This window comes from Sus scrofa, chromosome 3, assembly GCF_000003025.6.
Source record: "Sus scrofa isolate TJ Tabasco breed Duroc chromosome 3, Sscrofa11.1, whole genome shotgun sequence".
Lineage (NCBI taxonomy): Eukaryota > Metazoa > Chordata > Mammalia > Artiodactyla > Suidae > Sus > Sus scrofa.
Window position 1 is genome coordinate 4,522,472 of NC_010445.4, and position 9,606 is coordinate 4,532,077.

The 9,606-nt window shown below is 43.8% G+C and overlaps 1 long non-coding RNA gene across 1 annotated transcript in view; it reads right to left on the reverse strand.

The window, feature by feature from the left end:
• Positions 1-8,783, reverse strand: part of LOC102160627 — a 63,365-nt gene extending 54,582 nt beyond the window's left edge. The window contains exons 1-3 of the long non-coding RNA XR_002342211.1: positions 8,262-8,783; positions 6,826-6,968; positions 5,809-5,903 (exon numbers count right to left, since the gene is read on the reverse strand). This is a non-coding gene — a long non-coding RNA (uncharacterized LOC102160627). The remainder of the gene's footprint in view (positions 1-5,808; positions 5,904-6,825; positions 6,969-8,261) is intronic.

Genomic DNA, 9,606 nt, shown 5'->3' on the forward strand with positions numbered 1-9,606 from the left:
TAATAGATATTTATAGGATATAACAATTTTAAATATCTACGCACCAAACACAGGTTCACCACAATATATAAGGCAACTGCTAACAATCTTAAAAGGAGAAATCAACAATAACACAGTAATAGTGGGGGACTTTAACACCCCACTTATAGCAATGGACAGATCAACCAGACAGAAAATCAATAAGGAAACGCAGGCCCTAAATGATACATTAAACCAGACGGACTTGATATTTATAGGACATTCCATCCCAAAGCAACAGAATACACATTCTTCTTAAGTGCACATGGAACATTCTCTAAGACTGATCATATCCTGGGCTACAAATCCAACCTCGGTAACTTTAAGAAAATTGAAATCATATCAAGCATCTTTTCCGACCACAACACTATACGACTGGACATCAACAAGAAAAAAACTGCAAAACGCACAAACACGTGGAGACTAAACAACATGCTACTAAACAACCAATGGATCACTGAAGAAATCAAAGGGGAAATTAAAAAATACCTAAAAGCAAATGACAACGAAGATAGACACTCCAAAACCTATGGGATGCAGCAATAGCTGTTCTAAGCGGAAAGTTTATAGCAATACAAGCCCACCTCAGGAAACAAGAAAAAGCGCAAATAAACAAGCTAACTTTACATCTAAAGCAACTCGAGAGAGAACAGACAAGACCTAAAGTTAGTAGAAGGAAAGAAATCATAAAGATCAGAGCATAAATCAATGAAATAGAAACAAAGAAAAACAGAGAAAAGATCAATGAAACGAAAAGCTGGTTCTTTGAAAAGATCAACAAAATTGATAAACCCCTAGCTAGACTTATCAAGAAAAAAAGAGAGAGGACTCAAATCAATAAAATTAGAATTGAAAAAGGAGAAGTAACAACAGACATCACAGACATACAAAGGATCATAAGAGACTACTATATGCAACTATATGCCAATAAAATGGAAAACATAGAAGAAATGGGAAAATTCTTCGAAAAGTACAATCTTCCAAGACTAAACCAAGATGAAATAGAAAAGATGAATGGACCAATCACAAGAACTGAAATTGAAACTGTTATTAAAAAACTTCCAACAAACAAAAGTCCAGGACCAGATGGCTTCACAGGTGAATTCTATCAAACATTTAGAGAAGAGCTAACACTTCTCCTTCTGAAACTATTTCAAAAAATTGCAGAGGAAGGGATACTCCCAAACTCATTCTATGAGGCCGCCATCACCCTGGTACCAAAACCAGACAAAGATTCCACAAAAAAAGAAAACTACAGGCCAATTTCACTGATGAACATTGATGCAAAAATCCTCAACAAAATACTAGCAAACCGCATCCAACAATACATTAAAAGGATTGTACATCAAGATCAAGTGGGATTTATCCCAGGGATGCAAGGGGTCTTTAATATCCGCAAATCCATCAGTGTGATATACCACATTAACAAACTGAAGAATAAAAATCATATGATCCTCTCAATAGACACAGAAAAAGCCTTTGACAAAATCCAACACCCATTTCTGATAAAAACCCTTCAGAAAGTGGGCATAATGGGAACCTACCTCAACATGATAAAGGCCACATACAACAAACCCACAGCGAACATCATTCTCAATGGTGAAAAGCTGAAAGAATTCCCGCTGAGATCAGGAACAAGACAAGGATGTCCGCTCTCACCACTACTACTCAACATAGTTCTGGAAGTCCTAGCCACAGCAATCAGAGAAGTAAAAAAAATAAAAGGAATCCAAATTGGAAAGGAAGAAGTAAAACTATCCCTATTTGCAGATGACATGATACTATACCTAGAGAATCCTAAAGATTCTACCAGAAAACTGTTAGAGCTCATCCACGAATTTGGCAAAGTCGCAGGATACAAAATCAATACACAGAAATCGACAGTATTTCTATATACTAACAATGAAAGAGCAGAAAAAGAAATTGGGGAAGCAATCCTGTTTACCATCACATCCAAAAAAATAAAATACCTAGGAGTAAACCTACCTAAAGAGACAAAAGACCTGTACTCTGAAAACCATAAGCTACTGATGAAAGAAATCAAAGATGACACAAATAGATGGAAAGATATACCATGCTTGTGGATTGGAAGAATTAATATTATCAAAATGACTATACTACCTAAGGCAATCTATAGATTCAATGCAATCCCTATCAAATTACCAAGAACATTTTTCACAGAACTAGAACAAAATATTTTTAAGTTTGTTTGGAAGCACAAAAGACCCAGAATAGCCAAAGACATCCTGAAAAAGAAAAAGGGAGCTGGAGGAATCAGGCTCCCAGACTTAAGACTATACTACAAAACAACAATCATCAAAACCGCATGGTACTGGAACAAAGACAGACATATAGATCAGTGGAACAGGATAGAAAGCCCAGAATTAAACCCTCGTACCTACAGCCAACTAATCTATGACAAAGGAGACAAGAATATACAATGGAGAAAGGACAGCTTGTTCAATAAGTGGTGCTGGGAAAACTGGACAGCCACATGGAAAAGAATGAAATTAAAACACTCTAACACCATATACAAAAATAAACTCAAAATGGATTAAAGACCTTGATATAAGACCAGACACTATCAAACTCTTAGAGGAAAACATAGACCAAACACTCTCGGACATAAATGACAGCAACATCTCCTCAGATACACCTCCCAGAGTAATGACAATAAAAGCAAAAATAAATGGGACCTAATCAAACTTCAAAGTTTCTGCACAGCAAAGGAAACCCTAAACAACACAAAAAGACAACCCACAGAATGGGAGAAAATCTTTGCAAGTGAATCGACAGACAAGGGATTAATCTCCAAAATTTATAAACAACTTCTGCAGCTCCATACCAAAAATCTAACAAGCCTATCAAAATATGGGCAGAAGATCTAAACAGATAGTTCTCCAAAGAAGACATACAGATGGCCAAGAAACACATGAAAGGATGTTCAACATCACTCATTATTAGAGAGATGAAATCAAAACCACTCTGAGGTATCACCTTACACCAGCCAGAATGGCCATCATCCAAAAGTCTACAAACAAGAAGTGCTGGAGAGGGTGTGGAGAAAAAGGAACACTAGTACACTGTTGGTGGGATTGTAAATTGGTGCAACCACTGTGGAAAGCAGTATGGAGATTCCTCAGAAAACTAAACATAGAACTACCATTTGATCCAGCAATCCCACTCCTGGGCATCTACCCAGAGAAAACCACGACTCTCAAAGATACATGTTCTCCAGTGTTCATTGCAGCACTATTTACAACAGCCAAGACATGGAAACAACCTAAATGTCCATTGACAGAGGAGTGGATCAAGAAGATGTGCTCCACCACACTGCCTCAAAAAAGACTGACAAAAACGCCAGCCCTCAGGAAATATTCCACGGCAGTGACAAGGCAAACACTGCCCGATAACGGAGAGTACAACTCCCTCAGGAGAAAGAAAACAACAAGCAAGATGAAAAAGCTGAGAAACCACCCCCAGTCAAACCAACAGGAGAACTCACCTAAAACAGTCAACAATGAAACAGATCTCTGCAGTCAGACAGACCTGGAGTTCAAAAGAGAAATAGTGAAAATACTGAAGGAATTAAGAGAAGATATGAACAGTAATGCAGATACCCTCAGAAAGGAACTAGAAAATATAAGGAGGAGCCAAGAAAAACTAGAACATTCATTTGCAGAGATGCAAACTGAACTAGGGGCAGTAAAAACCAGAATGAATAATGCAGAAGAACGAATCAGTGATATGGAAGATAGAATAATGGAAATCACTCAATCTGGTCAACAGACAGAAAACCGAATCAAAAAACTGGAAAGCAATATAAGAGACCTATGGGATAATATAAAGCGGGCCAATCTACGCATAATAGGAATTCCAGAAGGAGTAGAAAAAGATAAGGGAATGGAAAATATATTTGAAGAAATTATCGATGGAAACTTCCCAAGTCTAAAGGATACTGGATTCAAGATACAAGAAGCACAGAGGGCCCCAAACAAACTGAACCCAAACAGACCCACACCAGGACACATCATAATAAAAATGGCAAAAGTTAGTGATAAAGAGAGGATCCTAAAGGCAGCAAGAGAAAAACAGAATGTTACCTACAAGGGAACCCCCATAAGATTATCAGCTGATTTCTCTACAGAAACACTACAGGCCAGGAGGGAATGGCAAGAGATATTTAAAGTGCTAAAAGGAAAAAATATGCAATGTAGAATACTCTATCCAGCAAGAATATCATTTAAAATAGAAAGGGAAATAAAAATTTTTCCCAACAAACAAAAACTTAAAGAATACAGCAACACAAAACCCAGGTTAAAGGAAATATTGAAAGGGCTTCTCTAAACCAAAAAGAAAGGAAGGAAAGGGAAGAAAAAAGAAATGAAAAAAAAAAAGAAGAAGAGGAAGAAGTAGAACTGAGGAAACCGCAATCAGAGAGCAGTCACTCAAATAAGCCAGCATACAGATTTAATCATGAACATGCTTCAAACGAAATAAAATTAAAAAGAAAAAAATAAAAAAGAGTCATCAAAACCATAAAATGTGGGCAAGGGATGTTAGGAGGTAAATAACCCTTTTTGTTTGTATGTATGTCTCTCTTCTTAATTTTAATATAGTAATGAAGTGTTTGAACTTACAGGACCATCAGGCTAAAACACACAATTATGGGAAGGGGTTAGCATACTTAAAAAACAGGGCAACCACAAGCCAAAACCAAATATTGCATTTGCAAAAAATGAAAAAAAAATACACTCAAGCAGATAATAACAGGAGACCATCCAACCAAAAAAAAAAAAAAAAAAGAAGATGTGCTCCATATACACAATGGAATATTACTCGGCCATTAAAAAGAATGAAATACCAGCATTTTTTGCAACATGGATGGACCTAGAAATTATCATGCTAAGTGAAGTCAGCCATACAGTGAGAGACACCAACATCAAATGCTTTCACTGACATGTGGAATCTGAAAAAAAGGACAGACAGAACTTCTTTGCAGAACAGATGCTGACTCACAGACATTGAAAAACTTATGGTCTCTGGAGGAGACAGTTTGGGGGGTGGGGGGATGTGCTTGGGCTGTGGGATGGAAATCCTGTGAAATCAGATTGTTACGATCTTACACAACTACAGATGTGATAAATTCATTTGAGTAATAAAAAAATAAAAATAAAAGAATTGCAGGCTGAAGGAAAAAAAGAATTATTTCACATCATACTGTAATCTATTTTTTTTTTCCTATTTAAGGCTGCACCTGCTGCATATGGAAGCTCCCAGGTTAGGAGTTGAATCAGAGATGCATCTGCAGGCCTACACCACAGCAACACAGGATCCGAGCCATGTACTCCACAGCTGACCAGACCCTTTAACCCACTGAGAGTGAGGCCAGGGATCGAAGGCAAATCCTCATGGATACTAGTCGGGTTCTTAACCCACTAAACCACAATGGGAACTTCAGATACCGTAGTCTACTCTAGGATTATGCCTCATATAACAATGCACATACCTTAATGAAAAATAGCTCATTGCTAAAAACATGCTAACCATCAACTGACAAGACAGGTTGTCAGAAACCTTCAATTTGTAAAAACCACACTGTCTGTGAAGTGAGGCAAATCGAGGTATGTCTGTGGAATAGGATTCAGCCACTAGAAGGAATGAGGCTGTGTAACATACCGCGACGTGGGTGAACCCTGAAAACATTAAGTGAAAAGGGACAAACACAAAAGGAAAAAGAGTGTATGATTCCACTTACACAAAATATCTAGAACAGGAACATTCACAGACCTAGAGAGGAGAGGTTGCCAGGCTCTAGGGGAGGAACGAACGAAGCATCACTGGTTAAGGTCACAGAGTTGTTGTCTGAGATGATGAAAAGTGTTCTGCGAATAGAGAGTGATGGTTGCATTGTGAGTCTAATTAACGCCTCTGAATCGTACACTTAAAAATGATTAACATGGCAAATGTGTTATATAAATTTTACCACAAAAACAATGTACTCAAAGTTCCCGTTGTGGCTCAGTGGTTAACGAATCCAACTAAGAACCGTGAGGTTGCATGTTCGACCCCTGGCCTTGCTCCATGGGTTAAGGATATGGCATTGCCAGGAGCTGTGGTGTAGGTCGCAGATGCGGCTCGGACCCCACGTGGCTGTGGTGTAGGATGGTGGCTGCAGCTCCCATTCAACCCCTGGCCTGGGAACCTCCATGTGCCTTGGGTGCGGCCCTAGAAAAAGACAAAAATAGATAAATAAATAACGTACATGGATCATGTATAAACTTTTGCCAAAGACTCTGAGTATGAACGATTTGCTGTCCAACCCACACAGTTTATGGGGTTATCCTAAGGAAATGCAGCCTGTCTTTCATTCCCCAGACAGCCTCATGTTTTGTCTCTGAATCGAAGCGGACGTATAGAAAGTGCTCTACAGAGCCCACGTGCTTTGATGCTTGGCTCCAAGGAAGAGCCGTGACAGGGGATTCTGTGAGGTCCTCTGCTACCAGAGGCCTGCAAAGACATCCTTCCCAGACCCCAGGGCCAGGACATCTTCCTGCCCCAGGAATGCTAACGAAAATCCTTTGCAGAGCAGGAAGTTCAAAGACACATGTGCCACTCATTTTGAGGACGTGACGGACACAGATGACAGCCACCTCTGCCTGCTAGTCAGGGGCCACTCCCTCCCTCCTCATCTATTCAGAAGGACCTTTTTATCTACTTCCACTTTTCCATCTTAATATATGAACACTTAATAAAAGCCATGAAATCCACGGTAAGACGCAACAGGGAATAAAAGAAACGACTCACCTGGGATCTGTGCATTGTGTGTTGTTCTCCTAAGAGTGCCAAAACCCGGGAAGGCCCTCCTGGAGGAGGAGGGAAGAGGACCAGGATGATTCGAGCTTACCCACTCTCGCCTCAAAACGTCCAGTGCCAGCCAGGTACCCAGCCTTTAATCAGCGAGAAAGAGAGGAAGGTGACACTGCCTCATTGTGACTCCTTAAACCTGCCATGTTCCCTAACACTGTCTTTGTCCCCTGCCCCACACACACACTAACACAGAAATATTTAAAACAGAATTATTAAGCTAATAATAGCACCTCAAAATATGAAATGCTGGGAGTTCCCTTCATGGCTCCAGGATTAACAAATCTAACTAGGATCCATGAGGTTGAGGGTTCGATCCCTGGCCTCGCTCAGTGGGTGAAAGAACCGGCGTTGCCATGAGCGGTGGTGTAGGTTGCAGAAGAGGCTCAGATCCCACATTGCTGTGGCTGTGATGGAGGCCGGCAGCTGTAGCTCAGATTCGACCTCTAGCCTGGGCACTTAAATATGCTGCAGGTACGGCCCTAAGATACACACACACACACATATGAAACACAATGACTTCATTAAAACGGACGTAGCAGGGAGGAAAACACTAAAGGCTATTTGGAGTATCTGTTTTACTATGGAGATATTAATTCCTTGAGTCTGAGGCTCCTCCTAAAGCTCTGGGAAAGGAGATAGGTGCCTTAAATGGAGCTGTATTTTAAAAACCTGTTTCTTCTAATTTGCTGTTTCTCAATAGGAGTTTTACAGAGGAAACGCGGTTTCCGTGGCTCTCCAGGCCAAGCCAGGACTGCACGTGCCTCTTTTTGATCCTCGGCAAGTCATTTCCCCTCTCAGGTGCTTCTCCCCTTTAGTCAAATGAGACAAAAGCAGAAAACCCCGGCAAACCCTCCTGAAACGCCTACCCTTTTAACTAGTTATTTCTTTTTATGGTCGCACCTGCGGGCATATGGAAGCTCCCAGGCCAGGGGTCGAATGCAGGCCTACACCACAGCGACCACACTGTGAGATCCAAGCCACGTCTGTAACCTACTCCACAGCTCAGGACAACACCGGATCCTTAACCCACTGAAGCAGGTCAGGGATCGAACCCCTACCCTCACAGAAACGACTCAGGTCCTTAACCCGCTAAGCCACAAGGGGAACTCCCTGGAACTATATTCTTGACTCTGCAAGATCAGGAACAGAAAAGCACAACTCCAGAGGCCGGTCCTGGTGATGGACATGGTTTGAAAGGTGCCCAGCCTCCAGGAAGAATGAATGGAGAATGAAGGGAGGTGGGGTTTAAAGATAAAACTTTCCCAGCTGCAGAACCCCCAGCATCCCACCAACCCGGGGACAATGATCACACAGTCTGTCCCCTGCCACCACTCTCAGCCCCAGCTCCCTTCTCTCTTTGCAAAGTGACTCACAGCTGATTGTAGGCAAATCACTCAAGCCTTGGCCGCTCTGAGCCATACGCTCCTTTTCTGGGTTTCCAGTGCTTCTCCTCTGAAGCTCTGATCCATCTCGGGTCAGAGGCTGGAGGGGGGTGTGGGTCTTCCCGTGAGATTCCTGTTTCTGGAGTCCCCCTCTTTCTTGACTCCGCAGAGATGCCTTGTTCCAACGGAGCCTAGGGGACAAATTCATTTCAGCTGGAAACTTCATCAAGGGCGCCGGATCTGCCTCCCTAAGAGCACACATCTACCAGAATCCTCAGACCACACTTCTGCGACTGGTCAAGGCTGAAAAGCCTTCTGGGTCCGGGGGGTCTCCGTAAAGGCGGGAGGCTCTGGAGGTCAGAGCTGCGCGAGACCGGCAGGGAGGGTCAGTCGGTCCCGAGTCTCAGCAAACTAAGGAAGCTCAGGATTCAAAAGCCTCGGTCACACACATTTCAGTTTTGCACTTGGGGACTCAGGCACCGGCGCCACAGCGCGTCCGATTTTGGACGCGGTGCATGCAGGCAGGGCAGCCTCGTCTTACCTCCCTGGCTGGCGGGGCCGGATGGTGTCTGTCGTTCTGTCCTCTGGGCCGCAGCAAGCGCAGCCTCGCCCCCAAAAGCAGCCCTTCCTGCGCGTTCGCTCGGGGCCCCCAGGTCTGCCTCCATTCAGTGTGGACGCGACGCAGGCGGCGGTGCCTCTTTCCCGAGCCCCTCTCCATCGTGTCGCGCTGCCGACGCGGGCCAGGGCGCGACCTCCGCGACCCACCGCCCGCCCCACGCGCGACCGCGCCCGGAGAAGCTCGACACCGCCCGGCCGCCCCACCGAGGACCGATGAGCGCCTGCGCACAGAGCCCGGCGCCACGTGCCGAAGACCCCGGGGCGGGCGCCCACTGTGGGCGGGGCCTTGCGGGGCCGCCTTGCGCCGCTCCGCCCCCAACCCCGCTCATCGCCCCCACGCATATATTATCCAACTTCACCTGTGCCCCCCACACATCACCCCCCCACTCACACGCCACCCCTCCCCACATGACCCCCACCTCGCCTTACCTGCTCCTCCCCCTCCACGCTCACCCCCACCCCAGCTCCTCTGCGTCATCATCCATCACCCCCCCACCAGAGGATGCGCCTCCTCCCAGCCGCCTAACGAGTGAGAGATTTAAGAGCCCAGGTGAAAAAGCTAACCACATTAGCCCAGCCAAGCAGTTTTTAAAAACAGGAATGAAAAAGGAGAGGAGGCAAAATTTAATAGGCGATGCAGCGAAAGAGAAGGTAAAGCAGAGGGCACACAAATGAAGAGGGGAATAAAAGAGCAGCTCCCACATTCAAAAATAACTGT